Source organism: Mus caroli, unplaced genomic scaffold, assembly GCF_978045245.1.
Source record: "Mus caroli unplaced genomic scaffold, Mus_caroli_1 scaffold_7, whole genome shotgun sequence".
In the NCBI taxonomy this organism is placed as follows: domain Eukaryota; kingdom Metazoa; phylum Chordata; class Mammalia; order Rodentia; family Muridae; genus Mus; species Mus caroli.
The window spans coordinates 88493682-88510716 of NW_028227262.1; the positions used below are offsets into that span (position 1 = coordinate 88493682).

At 36.6% G+C, this 17035-nt stretch overlaps 1 pseudogene; it reads right to left on the bottom strand.

Moving 5' to 3' along the window:
- Positions 1–662: 662 nt before the first annotated feature.
- On the bottom strand, positions 663–2489 carry LOC110288901 (asparagine synthetase domain-containing protein 1 pseudogene; annotated as a pseudogene).
- Between the last annotated feature and the right edge of the window lie 14546 nt (positions 2490–17035).

Consider the following 17035-nt stretch of genomic DNA (forward strand, 5'->3'; position numbering starts at 1 on the left):
TTTAGCAACTTATTTTTCCTGAGAAAGATGCCATGCATTTTTTCATTTGTACAGTAGGTGTCGCTAAAACATTGCAGTTGCTGGATAACATTCACTTTTAGTCAAAAAAAAAAAAAAAAAGTTTAAATTCTGTATATCATTTTAACCCAGCTGAGAAAATATTTCTAACTAGAAAGTGTGCTTTTTAAAAAGTGTGGGTTGTGTTTCATGGGTTTAATCTCTTTTTGATTACATATCTTGATTTCCTTGAAAAGACAAAAGATTTTTATTGAGTTTTAAATATCCTATTGTTTTCTTTAACAGCTTGAAATTCATTAAGTAAAACTAGTCAAAACTAAACAACAAAGAACTTATCAATGCCACAAACAAAGAAAATTTGGTAGGTACTGAATAAAAAAAAAAACATATCCTTTGTATAGCTTAATCAGCTAATTTTTGTGAACCTAAGATTCTAAGACAAAATCTGTTATTAAAAGATGCCTGATTACACTTTGTTCCAAATAATCATGTTTTCTATTTAATAGGGGCAAATAACTCTTTTTTTAACTGTGAAACTACTACACCCCACAATAAGGCAGCAGCTGTTTATTTTGAGGTAACTGTCACACAGTACTGTTACAGTACTGTTACTCTTATTACAATGTGATCTTGAGAGAGGTTTTCTAAGATAGGAATTGGAACCTTCCATACTTATCAGATACTTTCTCATTAGATTTTTCCAGTTTTGCAATTCTAGATCCAAACTGTATGGCCCGTTTTGGCAGAAGGGCAGAGACTGGGAGACCAAGTTCCATAACTGCAAGGTGTAAAATAAACTTCTCATCAACTCCACGTGGCAAAGCCAGGTCTACCTTTTTCCAAACTGGCAGACAATTTAGGAAAGACACAACATCCAGGAAAGGAAATCTTGCTTCCTTTTCATGATCACCAATAACTCTGTCATCATGACCAAGGTTTCTAGAAGAAATGCGACCCAATTCCATTGCCATTTCCTCATTCAATCCTTATAGGCCAAGAGACTGAAAGCGGGAACGATGACTGGAATAGGCTGCCAACTGCTCGTCTGCACCAATCCCAGTAAGAATCACCTTTGCACTTCTCTTGAAAGATCTCACAGCATGCTGAGTCACCAGGTAGCATAGCTAATTCTATCATCCAGAACTGTGTCTGATGGCTCTTCTTAGTTTTTGTAGTTCTTCAAGAGAAACATTAATTTCCACAAAATTCCAAGTTCGAGAAGGGTTGACAGACTGTAGTTCCTTTAGTCCCGCTTTTCCTGTGACTTGGTCTGGTACCTCAGCAACACCTGGACCCTCATCCACACCAGTACCCTGACAGGACTCTTCAGAAGGGATCTCAGTGTGGTTTTGCTGTTTTCTTTCTATGTTAGGAATGGGTAGCCCTGTCTTTTGTTTAGGCACAAAAGCCACATTCCGAAGATCATTTGACTCATCTAAAGGAATATGGCGATCTGCAAGGGCTGTGATCACCATAGAATCAACACCTCCAGAAAACAGGATTGCAATGTTTGCTTTCCTACTGCAAGTTTTTAAAACTTCCTTTGATGCCAGGTTTTCTTCCCTAGCTAAACATAAGACGCGTCTCTTGACTGAAACATTGAGGACATAATGAAGTGCTGAACTGTGTGTGTGTGTGTGTGTGTGTGTGTGTGTGTGTGTTCATCTGTAAGAAATACCTCAAGTGTATCTCTTGTACCTGGAATGCTGGAACTGTTTCTATATTGGATTTCCAATGGAATTTCAGGTAGCTTCTTATTTAAGGGAACAACAGGTTTTGAGAGGTACAAGTTGGCTTCATTTATTACCACTGATACAAACTCTGGCAATCCTGCTGGAGTCTGAGTCAGGTCATTACCACATTCTTCGGCAATATTCTCCTTAGAAATGTATTTCCAAAGATATAATTTTAAGATGACAGATCTGTAAACAGCAGCAGAACTGAGCTCACTTTGGAAAATTCCAGATGCTGGAACATCTTGCCATTGGTTTGCAACTCCAGATACCTGGGCACCAACTGATGAAAGGCAGAAACTCTTGCCCAGATTACTAAACTGCCAAAGCAAGCTACGCTGACCAAAAAAGTCCCTACCAAAATATAAGTGATGGCTAGAGGCCTGATAATATATAAACGGCCATGGACCTTGAACTTTAGAGAAGAGCAGCAAAATTTCAGACTCGTTCTCACAGGCAGAAATGCTATTGAACATAACCTGGGTGTCATTATCATCTGCTTCAACCTTCACTTCATAAGAACACATTGCCATGTTCTTCTTCCACAGGTAGGATAGTCAAAACACTTCTTAAATGAAGAACATGACCAGAAAATAAACACTGATAGTTAACATCAGATTTTAACAACTGCCTGCTACTATTGGGGCCCCGCCTTCTAAGATTATGCAGCAAATCCTCTTTTAAATCTTTACTGAAGTGTTCAACAGAGAAGCTTACAGAACAACAAATGCCACACATGCAAGTCAGGTTGACTGTGTCTTGACTTTGGTTGTCTCTGAGTTTTCTAATGCTTGGTATTCTTTTTTTTTAGTTTGTCTAATGTATTTTTGCTTTCAGAAAAGATTTTTGTTCAATCTTCAAGAAAGAGTATGTTGCTGTTCTGTTGCTGCTTATATACTCTCCAATTCTTCTTTAGATTAAAAGGTTCATCCACAATAATTTTCTGTTCTTTAATCTTGCTGCTAAGGGCCTCTGTGTGTGCTGACAATGGCAAATGACTCTTTATAAACTATACTCTCCCTCCCTCCCTCCCTCCCTCCCTCCCTCCCTCCCTCCCTCCCTCCCTCCTTCCTTCCCTCCTTCCCTCTTTCCTGCCTTCCTGCCTTCCTGCCTTCCTGCCTTCCTGCCTTCCTGCCTTCCTGCCTTCCTGCTTTCCTGCCTTCCTGCCTTTCTGCCTTCCAGATTTCATGTGTCTTGAGTGTTGCCCAGATAGTTTTAATAATTAAAGGGTGGTGTTTTCAAAATATTATAATGCAAATTTGGCTGAAAAATGTATTCTATCTAGATATTAGTACATTTCAGTATAAATTTAAACAACTAAAATCTAGACAACATTATAAAAATTAAGTTTTTACTCCTCCTTGCTACAGATTTTTTGGGGGATAAAAGTTGTAGAGAAGGAAGTACAGGAGTAGATTGCTCAGATTTATAGTAGAATTAAAAAAAAATAAGATATGTAAAATGTTCCTATCCATTTTTTCTTTTTTCATATTCCTTGCAGTGCTATATTTTTCAGAACGTTGTTAATATTTCTTACATGATGCTATAGAATCCTCATAGCTAATACAGTATCAGTTTATAGACTATATTTGATCATTTCTCCTTGCTAAGTAGCTGTAGTATTTTCCTATATTAAGTTACAATGAATAGAAACACTCATTTCTTTTAATAATCCTTAGGAAAATGTTCTTAAGTGTCATTACTTTGCTGGTGTAAGAATATTAACATGAACTTTGGAGTACATGGTAAAAACATTTTCAGAAATTATCATCAATTTTCACACTACTAGCATAGTTATTTTTGCTTTGTATACTTTAAAAATTCTTTTAAGTTTGATTATTAAATAAATTAGCAATTAATTGTGAGGTCTATAATTTTCAAGTTTTGTTGTTCTACTGATTTTTTTTATGAATGCATACTTCTTATTTTTGAGTATTATTTGTTTTCCCGAATATATTTTATTTGCTTTCTTTCTCTGATTAGGTTTACATATTATTAAGAAAGAATAAATTTCTGCTGAAAAAAATCTGTTTGTCTTTTCTTTGGTTATACTGATTTTCTCATTTTTATCAAGATTATAAATGATCACAAGTTCCTGCAAGGTCTTCTGTTGAATAGTTCCTACAATTCTTCCTGACATGCAAACTGTAGGGAATTTCCCTATTTAGTTATTAATCTTTGGCTTTGTTGGAAAGGCATATGATGAAAGGATCTTTAATAAATTTCATTAACTTTGAAATAGTTGCAGCGGTTATATAATTATGTACTGTCTTTACTGATGTCACTGGGATGAATTAAAATTAAAAATTTCTTAGCGGGAATTCCAGTATAAATTCAAAGTGCTGAACAGCTCACTGAAATTTATAGTTTTTCCTTCTGCAACTTGACAGTTTTTAACTATAAATATGAAGTACTGTGTCTAAAGTCCACCCTTCCCAAGGTGACAACATGAAATATGACTCTGTGGAGATAGTCCTTGGTCTTAATCAAAGAGATAATGCTTGATGTTTCTTTTTCTTTTTTTTAAACTGAGGTTTTTTTTTTTAATTTATTTTTTATTTTCTTTATATACATTGGCAATCACCCGCTATGTATGTCTGTGGGCTGGTTTCAAATCCCTTGGTACTGAAATTCCAGACAGTTGTGAACTTACATGTGGGCACTGGGATTTGAATCCCTATAATTTGGAATAGTCAGTGCTCTTACCCTATCCCTGAGTCATCTCGCCAACCTTAATGGGGTTCTTTGTTTGTGTTTCTAGACAGAGATTCAAATTCAAAGCTTTGTATATGGGATTCAAATGCTCTTAACATCATGCTACATCTTCTGTCCTTTAACATGCTCATCAAGTTGTGCTTAAAGTATTAATATTTATTTTCACATAATAAATTTTCAACCATCTGATTGAAGACATTTGGTCTATGAATTTGTACAGACAGTAACTTTGGAATCTTTATTTTATGTAGAAAAGAATAATATCATTTCTCAGTTGTGTAAGAATTTGAGAAGAGTGATCATTAAACACTTAGATATGATGTTGCCAGTTTGTCACTCAGAAATCAGCTTAGGGAATGCACTGTGTAGATATGGCTGTATCTCTTCCACATCCCCCATTAGCATCAACATTTCCAGTTTTGATGTTCACTTAAGGGAGTCAACTAGAATGTATGTCTTCACTCATCCTAACCTACTTTCATTTAATCTTGGGCTTTTTTTTTTAGAACATCTTCTGATATCTAAAATAAGACGTAAGAATATACAGCATGTGTGTGGAAGCCAAGTCTTAAAATTACTTGCAAACCAGTATCCACAGAGAACAAAGCAAAATACGTGTAATCTGTAAAATAATTAGCAAAGGTCTGTGAGAAGTTAGTGAGGATTATGTCCATACCAATTAGCAGTGCTGAATTTCCCATTTTCTAAACCTTAGATTTTATGAGCTGAACTTACTGTCATTAGTCATTCATGGAGAGTAAATGAGTGCCAAGTCCTTTAATGTTAAAAGCTGATTTGCAAAAAGAATCCATATGATTCATATTTGGTTTAATTAATTTAATCGAGGAAATCAATTGAAGAGAACTAAGATGTTCAATTTCATACATTTAGATGAGCAAACATAAGGGTCACAATGTACACTGAGGATCTGTCAAGGCACACAGATTCAAAAGTTTTGGATTTCCAGCTCTTATGGTGATACAGGTTAACTTAAAGAAGATGAGATTGAGCATAGAGGTTCTGTCACCTGAACTAAGAATTGGGACTTCTGTGTGTAGAACTAAAATTCTGAGATTTTCCTAGAATACTCTATTGGCATTGCTACCTTAGGCTATTGCTTCTATGTTCACATTCTATCTCTTTGAGTTTGTACTCAATGAGTCAGTACTCAGTACTGACTGCATTTTTATTGTTCTCTCTCTCCTCTTCAGGTCAACATTTTTATATTCATTATGTGTGGAAATTATAATTATTTATCATACCTGTGTAAGATGAATATTTCTCATATTGATAGAATGTATCAAAGTTACATAATCTGGTTTTATGTGAAGTTCCTTGATCCATTTAAATATGACCTTAGTACAAGGAGACAGGAATGGATCAATTCGCATTCTGCTACATGATAACTGACAGTTGTGCCAGCACCATTTGCTGAAAATGCTGTCTTTTTTCCACTCAATGGTATTAGCTCCCTTGTCAAAGATCAAGTGACCATAGGTATGTGGGTTCATTTCTGGGTCTTCAATTCTATTCCATTGGTCTACTTGTCTGTCGCTATACCAGTACCATGCAGTTTTTGTTTGTTTGTTTGTTGTTTTTTGTTTTTTTTGTTTTGTTTTGTTTTTATCACAATTGCTCTGTAGTACAGCTTTAGATCAGGCATGGTGATTTCACCAGAGGTTCTTTTATTATAGAGAAGGGTTTTTGCTATCCTAGGTTTTTTGTTATTCTAGATGAATTTGCTGATTGCCCTTCTAATTCGTTGAAGAATTGAGTTGGAAATTTGATGGGGATAGCATTGAATCTGTAGATTGCTTTTGGCAAGGTAGCCATTTTTACTATATTGATCCTGCCAATCCATGAACATGGGAGATCTTTCCATCTTCTGAGATCTTCTTTAATTTCTTTCTTCAGAGACTTGAAGCTCTTATCATACAGATCTTTCACTTCCTTAGTTAGAGTCACACCAAGGTATTTTATATTATTTGTGACTATTGAGAAGGGTGTTGTTTCCCTAATTTCTTTCTCAGCCTGTTCATCCCTTGTGTAGAGAAAGGCCATTGACTTGCTTGAGAGTTTCATTAGTCATGTTGCTCTACAGAGTAATAGAACACCGACTAAGACTGTTGGATTAGTTTCACTTGCATAAACATATGTTGAACCATGCTCACATCTTTAGGTTAAAGTCAATTTGATCTTAGTGGATAATTTTATTGATATGATATTAAAAATCATTCTCTGCTCCAGGATGGTACTGACCAAAGTGGATGAGGATCTCCAATGTCAATTGTGAATCAAGGAAATGGCACACAGAAAAAAAAGAAAAAAAGAAAAAGAAAAGAAAAAAAGAAAAACAATAACAGGTAAAAGATGCATATATGAGTATACATATGTATGAGTCTGTCTCCGTGTATATGAATATATGAATTGGGTATGTGTGTAGTATATACAATGTGTTGTATGAATGACTGTCCTCCATACCAAGTGACCAGAATCATGGGAAATTCAGCTACACTCTCTTGTATATTCCATAAATACTGAGCTTGGTGACTCTTTACCCACCTCATGGAGGGGTGAGTATTCAGATTTTCCTTACCAGCTGCTGGATGTAACTCTGCCTTATTTGCATGTTGCCATGGAGAGGTGCTAGAGTATATATGCTGAGAATGGGAGAAGGGTGCCCCTTCTATGAAGCTATGGGGCAGCCTTAATACCTTCTGTGTAACCCTTTTCAGGCTTTGTCTGCTTGGGGAGGAGCACCTACACAGCTAAATAAAACTCATTAAGCAACTTTGCAAGGAGCCATAGCCTCAGTCATGGCCTTGTGGATATTTTCTAGCTTACATAAAAAATCCTGAGAGAACATTTGTGGTCATAACAGTAAAAATGTTTGTGGGTAAAGATGACATTGTGACTGTTGGTTCCAGGAGCTGAAGATTGGCACCTGACTTTTAGAGGGCCCCCGGGCTCTTCCCCACCTCCCTTGAAGCCTCCCCTTGCTTATGCTTATATTGCCACTCCTGAAAAAAGTTTTCAGAGCTCGATCAGTATGATTGACTTGTTCTCATTCTTTGTGTCTCTTTTCCTCCCACTCTCTCACTCCCTTGCCCTGGGTGCCCGCTGATTACCCCTGCAGGTCTGGACAAACTGGCGCACAAACTGGCACCCAACTTGTGTCTCTGCATCTGGGGTCTGAGAGAGATCATGCTTCCCATTGGGTTGCTGCTTTGTCAAGAGATGAGTGATGACCCTCACTGGGTTGCCACTTTGTCAAAAAGTGAGTGAAGGCACTCACTGAACTGCCACTTCTTTAGGAAGTGAGTGAAGGTTCACTCTGGACAATTGTCTCTTCAGGAGGTGAGTGAAGGTGCACACTGGAACACTGCTTCATTAGGAGTGAGTGAACATCCACACAGAGATCACTGCACTGTGAGACTGATCCAAGAAAGGTAAGAAGAGTGGCTAGACTATGGGTCTATAAGATTAAGTAAACATGAATTGTTTTAAGGGATCTCCAGAAGACAGGAGGCATACGGGTTAAGAAAATTTGTTCACAGCCAGGAGTTGTTCCAGGTGGAGAAATAGGGTTTAAAATAAAATAAAATAAAGCAAATGGGTAAAAAACAAAGCTACAAACAGAAAAATAATAGATGTTAGAAAAATATTTTAGCTCAAGTACATTTATGTTGTTCTTAATTCACAGAAATTGGAATGGTAAATGTATAAATGAAAGAATTAGACAAGTTGAGGAGTAATTCGGAAAGTTAGAAAAGCAGGGCACTGGGGAGCAACTATCAGTAGCTACCACTGTGCCTCCTCTCCCTTCTCTGGCAGAATTCCCAGAAGAAAAAGTTAAAGAGTTAGACTTTGAACATGAGAGAGAGGGGGAAAATAGGTTTCAGAAAAGCGATGAATGAGCTAGAGAAAGTACCCAAGGAGCTAAAGGGTTCTGCATCCCTATAGTAGGAACAATGATATGAACTAACCAGTATCCCCAAGAGCTGTGTCTCTAGTATCATATGTGGCAGAGGATGGCCTAGTTAGCCATCAGTGGGAGGAGAGGCCCTTGGTATTGCGAAGATCATATACCCCACTACAGGGTAATGCCAGGACCAGGAAGCAGGAGTGGGTGGGTTGGGGAGCAGGGTGGGGGGTGTAGGGGGATTTGGGGATAGAATTTGAAATGCAAATGAAGAAAATATCTAATAAAAAAGAAAAGTAGTTAAATCCTGTTTGTGACCTTTTAGCAAAAGAGAAGAAAAATGGAAATAAGCTATTTCATAGCTCTCCTAGGGACAGGAGGAAATTGGAAGATGTCCTGCTTCCTCTCTGGCTCCTATGGAGATATTCTTAGTTCTGGTTAGGATATCTGTGTTCCTTTGAGACATCATCATATGCTATTTCCTTTCTGTCTACTGACTGTCCTTGGTGCACCAATTTGTCCATATGTCTGTCAATTTATGTTTGTTTTTGTTTTGTTGTTTGAATGATTGTTGTTTTGTGTTTCATGTTGAAAAGCAATTGTTAAAACTTTATCTACTGGCTGTCCATCCTTTGACTTAGCTTAACTTGTTTAAAAGGCAGTCTCAGTTTGCAGAGCAGAAACTGATAAGTTACACTGCACTGTGGCTAGGAGTCAAGTACAGCTGGAAAAGCCCTGCTAGAGGCTGACTATCTACGCAAGCAACTCTTAAAGGGGCCAACATCTTTTTGCTTGTAACAGAAAGTTAGCTTAAAACTGGTAACTCAGAGTTGGAGTCATTCTAAACAACATGTGGCATGAGCCAACCCAGGAAAACAGGTCTTTAAAGATACTTCTAAATTGGGGTAAAATTTTGTGTAATTATTATTCTAGAAACTAGACTTAAAGGATAATATTTAAAACAATGTTTTCTTAATGAGGTATTAAAAGCTGCACTGTTATGCACTCATATCTAAGAATTGACAGCCAAACTTTGTAATGTTAAAGTGATGATTTTGGTATTGATTTTAAAGAGAATAGATTGTTTAAAATTGGGTTTTGCTTTCCAAAAGTTATGGATATATTCTAATATTGCAAAAGAAACTTAAAAATTATGGTTAAAATTGCCAGTGTTCCATTGATTGCAGTGTGTAGTTTGATCACAAGCTCAGGATTTTTAACTTACCCATATATTGTAATTGGGATGATTACAAGAATTTATGAGAACACTAATGTAGCTCCTTGCAGCCATCTTGCCATTCAAAGCAAAGACAGACTTATCTGGATATATTCATCTTTGTGCAGAAATGGACCCTCATACAATCAGTTTGGGTATGGTTTCTGCCTTGCAGGGGATTACAGTACAAGAATGCTTTCACAGCACTAAGGTTATAAGGAATGTTTTAAGAATATATCTTCTTAAGAAAGAATGTCGAAAAATTAGAGGCATGGACAGTCAGTGGAATTGTTCCCCTGGAATCTGTCCTCACTGCAGAAGGGATAATCTTTGGGCCAGGACTCTGGAAATATGCTCAGATTAAAAAAATATTTAAATTTAAGCTGATGCAAACCTCAGAGCAGCCTTAGTGAGGCTTGTGTGGCATTACTTTTGTTTTGCAAACCCTGCTTAGGGTAGTTTTGGGACCTCACCTCTCCTTGACTCCTGGGATTTATTTTTAAGCCAAAACAACATTATTATAGATCTATCCAGGTGTTGTTCAAAATAAAGTTTAAACTTAAGAAATATGAAATGTCAATGAGGCTGTGGAACTTCTAAAGGCATTAAAATCTGGCCTGTCTACTCCATATAGAGGAGAGGAAGCTTCAATAAACAATTGTTATCAATTATAATCAATGGCAATCAAACATTAGATGCTTATTTTAGTTATTGTTTCTCAATGTGCCCACAGCAATTCTTTGGTAAAAGAGAACATTAATGTGGAATCATCTTTCTTCTTCTCCAAGTAAAGTTTTAACATTCTATTATGAAGCTGTTGTGCTGATAATCAAGAATTGTAAGATAAAATCGTGAAGATTTTTAAAAAATTCATAAAAACCTGATGAGATGTCTATTTCTTATCTCAAAGAGCAGTTAAATTGGTTATTGCAGAATATTGATATTTAGTCTATTGCATAGTAAACATTTAGGTAAAATTGATCATCATTATACAAAAGATAAATTGTTAAAAATTGCTTCTATGCATGCTTTTGTATTTCCTGTCAATTTATGCATGCATCCAATAAAGAATACATCTACTTTATTTACAAACAGCTCTTCTATGTGTTTGGATTACATGTTTATTCTTTTGAGTTTCCTCCTGCTTCAGCAAGATAATTAAGTTGTTTGCTGTAGCTAGAGTTTTGAAATCTTGAAAAATCAAGCAAGTGGAGACATTCTTAAAGGATATTATAAAATAGTAGTAGATTTGAAAGATTGTTTTTTTCCTATTCCTTTGCATTCTCAGAATTATGAAAGATTTGCTTTCAGTGGACTTTCTATTAAAGAGCCAATGAAAAGGTATCAATGGATAGTTCTTCCTCAAGGCATGGCTAACAGTCCTATATTATGTCAAAAATTTGTGGCACAAGCCATTTATCCTAATAGCCATAACCAATAATATACATTATACATTACATTGATGGTAACTTATTAGCAAGGAAAGATCCTCAGGACTTGTTATAGAAATTTACAACAGGAATTATCTGACAAAGGATTACAAATAGCTCCAGAAAAAGTGCAAACTCAAGATCCTTATAATTATTTAGGTTTTAGGTTTACAGATCAAGCTGTTTTTCCTCAGAAAATAATTATTTGTAGGGACAATTTTAAAACTTTAAATGACTTTCCAAAGCTATTAGCTGATAGTACTTGGATTTGTGCTCATTTAAAGCTTACTACAGGAGAATTAAAACCCTTATTTATATTCTTAGGGGGAGTGCTGATCCTACCTCTACTCAAGTTTTAACTTCAGAAAGGTTGTTGGCCTTACAACAAGTAGAAAGAACTACTTAATAACAATTTGTTACTTATATAGATTATTCTTTGCCTTTACATTTGTTGATTTTTAATATGACTCATACACCTACAGGACCTTTTGAGGTCAATTGCCTCTGTCTGTAGAATTTGTCACACAGATCCTACTGGAGGCCGTGTGGCTGAAAACACCATTCTAGCTAGAAAAAATCCTATTTATATTGATCATGTAAGAGCTCTTTTTGATCTTCCTGGACCTTTAGCTGCAGCAATGATTTTATTGACAAAGCTTTGATAGGAGAAGCTTTAGTTTTAGATCCTATTGTTTTGGCTAAATGTGGTCACTATAAAATTCATCTTTCTAGTCATATCTAAAAGTTCCTACATAATATTGCTAAGGAGCAAACTAGAATGATTTTAAAGTAATGTCCTGACTGTCTTACATTGTCTTAAGTTCCTCATTTAGGGGTTAGTCCATGAGGCCTTATGCCCAAATATATTTGGCAAATATATGTAACTCATTATTCAGAATGTAGAAAATTGAAATATATACATGTTTGTATTGACACTTGTCCAGGACTCCTTTTTGCTTCTCTACATACAGAAGCTACTAGAAATGTAATTGATATTGCTTACAGGATTTTATTGCTATGGGATTGCTTAAAATCATCAAGACAGATAATGGCCCTGCTTATACTGGAAACAATTTTATGCAATTTTGTAAGGATTTTGGAATTGAACATAAAACTGGAATTCCTTATAATCCATGGGACAAGGAATTATTGAACATGTGCATTGTACACTGAAAAATTGGTTTTTGAAAACATAAAAGGGGGAATCTTATCCCTGTACCCCACAAAAATTTTAAAATTTTAATGCCAAGGAACTCTCTGAATGTGGGGAAGAGGGCATGTTTTTGTTTTATTCTGCAGGATTCTGAAGGAACGTGATAGCTACCTGAGTGGTGAGTGAGACATGCTGATGCTGGGACAAAGAATGATGCTGATCTTGAGTTTGTAGAGTGTCCTGACAATGATGATAGAGAAGTTGTATTGGGTCTTATCCAAGATACACCCTTTATTACATCCAACAGTATGGGAAGGCCTAGAATTTGTGGTAATGGTAAACGCTAAGTTGATGGAAAAGCCTGCTGGAGGAAATTTCACCATCAATAGAGAAATTAGTTACTAAAGATTTAAAACTAAATTCTCCATGTGCTGTTGTGGAAGGTACAGCTATAGGCATTTCTGCTCAAGTTTTGCAAGGAAAAAATTATGAGCTTCTTAGAACAACAATAGACACAGAATAAAGAAAAGGAGTTGAGTACACAGCCCTCCACATTGTCCAGACATCATCCTTTTTCCTGGCTATCTCTCTTAAGACAGGGCCTGAAACTTGTCAATATTACTGGATTAAGAAATTCCTCAGCCTGCTTCCTTTGTGCTGCATTAGGATGTCCTTCATTGACAGCTGTCCCTTATCTCATCCCTTTTAATATGTCTGGTGCCAGTCCTAAGACCTTTTCTTAAATTTTTGAAGTATCCTTGTTCTTGATCCCTGAACAACAACAACAATTTAAATTCTGCTATACTAGTACCAATGATAATTTGTGCAATCAGACTAGCTCAGCTAGTCAGGATCTGATTGTCCTTGAAGGGTTCTTTTTTGTCTTTTGTTGGTTTTTTGTTTGTTTGTTTGTTTTGGTGTAGTGGTATCTTTACTAAAATTCTTTCTAAAAACATAGATAAAAAATTGTTGTGTCTTCCTGTGACCCTAGTTTCAAGGTTGACCTTGCTAACTCCTGCCAAGTATTTGAGCTGGAATAGCCCCCCTGGATATTAAAATAAAGCCAGCTGTTTTTCTCCTCTTAGTAGCCAGTGCCTCCTTGGTAACCTCTATTATGGCTGCAGGTTTGGCTGGAGGAACTTTAACCCATTCTCACCACTGCCAAATTATCTCAACAATTTGTATTGGCAGTGGAAGTGTCCCTTGAGTCATTAGTTTCTTTACAGAGATAATTAACTTCCCTTGCCCAAGTTGCCTTACAGAATCGAAGAGCACTTGATTTGCTGACTGCTGAGAAAGGTGTCACCTGTCACTTTATGCAAGAAGAATGTTGCTTTTATGTAAATGAATCAGGTATAGTGGAAATATGAATCCAACACTTACATAAATTTAAGTTGGAGCTCCATAGAAAACAGTTTTCCTCCCATCACTTAATAATCAAAACACTAGATGCACAGAACAAAGAAAGAACAGTAAAAGTGGTAAGGGAAAAAGTTCAAATAACATATAAAGTCAGAACTATCAGAATTATACCAGACTTCTCAACAAAGACTCTAAAAGCCAGATTTTACGCAGATAACATACAGACCCTAAGATATCACAAATGACAGCCCAGGATACTATACCCGGCAATAATCTCAATCACTATAGGTGGAGAAACCAAGATATTCAATGTCAAAACCAAATTTAAACAATGTTGTTCCATTATTCCAGCCCTACAAAGAATAATAGAAGGAAAAATCTAGAACAAGTACACCCAAGAAAAAGCAAGAAATTGATGATTCTCACAACAAACCCCAAAGAAGATAATGTCACAAACATAATTCAACCCCCTACAACCAAAAAAAAAAAAACAAAAAACAAAAAACAAAAAACAAACAAACAAAAAAAAAACACAAAGCAGCAACAATCATTGGTCCTTAATATCTCTCAACATCAATGGACACAATTACCCAATAAAAAGACATAGACTAACAGAAAGAATATTCAATCAGAACCCAACACTTTCCTTCCCCCTTCCCTGCCAGTGTTTGCCACTCCCAGGAGCCTGCATTGCAGGTTCCCTGGCTGCTTTTCATTCTCCTGTCCCTTGCATCCCCTCTGTTATTAACTGCTTTCACTTTAAGAGTTTCTTCTTCTCAGATGGCCCCTCCCTGAGCTGCTTAGAGTGAGTTTGTTTCAAGCTCCAGTGAGGGGAGCACCCTCCCATTTAGGGCTTCTGTCCAAAGGTAAGGAGCACCAGGGAAGTAAAAAGAAGGCACGCACAGAAAAAAACAAAACAAAACAAAACAAAACAAAACAAAACAAAGCAAAAAAACAAACAAACAAAAAAAAACCTGTGAAACCGCCAATCTGCGCAGTCCGCCTGGAGGTCAAACGTCCCGTGCTGTCGGCATAAGGCCAAGAACCCCCTCCACCCGCGCCTCATTTCCCCCTCCCCGAGCGGCTGCGGGGACCCCCCCCCCACAGCGGCCGGTCGTGCACTTTCACCATAGCAACATCTGTGTCCCTTTGAGACACCAAGTTATATTCTCTGTCTATTGTTTTTGGTGCACCAAATTGTCCATATGTCTGTCAATTCATATCTGTTTTGTTTTGTTGTATGAAAGATTGTTGTTCTGTGTTTCATGTTGAAAAATAAAACTTTATCTGCTGGCTGTCCATCCTTTACACAGCAGGAAGTGAGATATACTTATATACCTTATACTTGCTTAATGAAACTTCAAAAAATAATAGCTTGATTATTGCACCAGAAAAGTACAGCAGTCTAATGTTAGTCATTTTTTAGGAGCCACTATTACTTCACTATGTGTCACCCCACAAAAGATTAGTATAAGAAAAGATCATTTAAAGACGTTGAATGATTTTCAAAAATTATTAGGAGATATAAATTGGATTAGACCTTATTTAAGGATCCCTACTTTGGAATTAAAACCTTTATTTCAAATTTTAGAAGGAGAACTGCATATTACCTCATTGAGACAATTAACACCTGAGGCTTCTGATGTCCTTAGGAAGGTAGAAAAAGCGATCCAAACAGCACAGTTACATCGTATAAATGAGCAAGAACCTTTGTGCCTATGCATGTTATGCACCATCAACTTGCTAACTGCTGTGTTATGGCAAAATGGTCCTTTAGTATGGATATATCCACATATATCCCCTAATAAGACTATAGAGCATTATCCCACCATGGTAGCAAATATGGCTCACAAAGGTATAAAAACTTCAATTACTCACTTTGGAAAAATGCCTGATAGCATAATTGTTCCTTATACTGGCGCACAAATGCGAATATTGTGTGCTACTATAGATGAATGGATCATTCTTAGATGTGCTTATTCTGGTTTAATTAATAATTATTATCTTAAACATCCTTTATTACATTTTATGCTATTGCATCCAGTAATCTTTCCAAAGGTGACGACTAATACCCCTATAAAGGGAGCTATTGATTTTTATACAGATGGATCCAAAACAGGAATTGGAAGTTATATAATCAATAAAAAGGCTGTGAGGTTGCAATTTATACCAGGAGTCCCTCAATTGGTGAAATGTTTGATGGTTTTAAAGGTTTTTAAAAGGTTCCTTATGCCCATAAATATTATCTCTGATTCTGTTTGTGTAGTTCATGCTGTATTAGTATTAAAGACTGCCAGAAATTTTAAGCAGTCTAGTTCAGTATCTAAAATTCTGATGAAAATACAAGACTGTAATTTAATGCGTGAGCATCCCTTTTATATTCAACATATTAGAGCACATACATCTTTCCCTAAACCTATGGTTAAGAGAAATGCAATTGCTGATTCAGCCACCAGAGATATGGTTTTCCTATCACAAAGTTCTATAGAAGGTGCTAAGAATTTTCATCAACTTTATCATGCCCATGCTTCTACACTGCGACAGAAGTTTAAGCTCACACGAACAGAAGCTTGAGATATTGTCCTACAGTGTGGTAAATGTAGAATTTATTAATGTACCTTCTGTGGGTGTTAATCCTCGCGGATTGCGAACCCTAGATGTTTGGCAGATGGATGTGATGCATATCCCAGCTTTTAGTAAATTACAATATGTACATGTGACCATCAATACCAGCTCTGGTGTCCTATATGCCTATCCCTTGACAGGGGAAAAAGCAGTTCATGTCATATCCCACTGCTTGGAGGCTTTGGGCTACATGGGGCAAGCCCCTAGTGCTGAAGACAGACAATGGTCCTACATATACTTCTTCTAAATTTAGTCAATTTTACAAACAAATGCAAGTGAAACATATTACTGAATTTCCCTATAATCCATAGGGCCAAGACATCACTAAAAGAACTCATTGTACTTTGAAACAATATTTGCAAAAACAAAGAGGGGAAATAGAGGTTATGACACCAAAGATGGCTCTATCCCTTGCAATATTTACTCTTAATTTCATAAAATTGGATTATGCTGGAAGATCACCAGCTGAAAGGCATGGACAATGGCCTCAATCGCCCAATGAAATGGTCAAATGGAAAAATGTCCTTGATAATAAATGGTATGGCCCGGATCCTATCTTAATCAGATCCCGGGGAGCTATTTATGTTTTTTCCACAGATTGAAGAAAATCTACTTTGGGTCCCGATGCGACTGACAAGGACCGTGAAAGAGCAATATGAACCCCAAGATGATCCTCTTACTCCTGATGATTGAGACCAGGATAAATATACCCGTGTGGGCCATAGTAAGATCATGGCCAGTACCTTTACCGGTACAGTCCAATTCTTCTACCTAGCCTTTGTTTTTTGCAAAGGAATGTTTTTTGGATGTTCCTTATGCACGACAAACTCCTCAAGAGCCATGGGTGTGTAAGAGTACTAG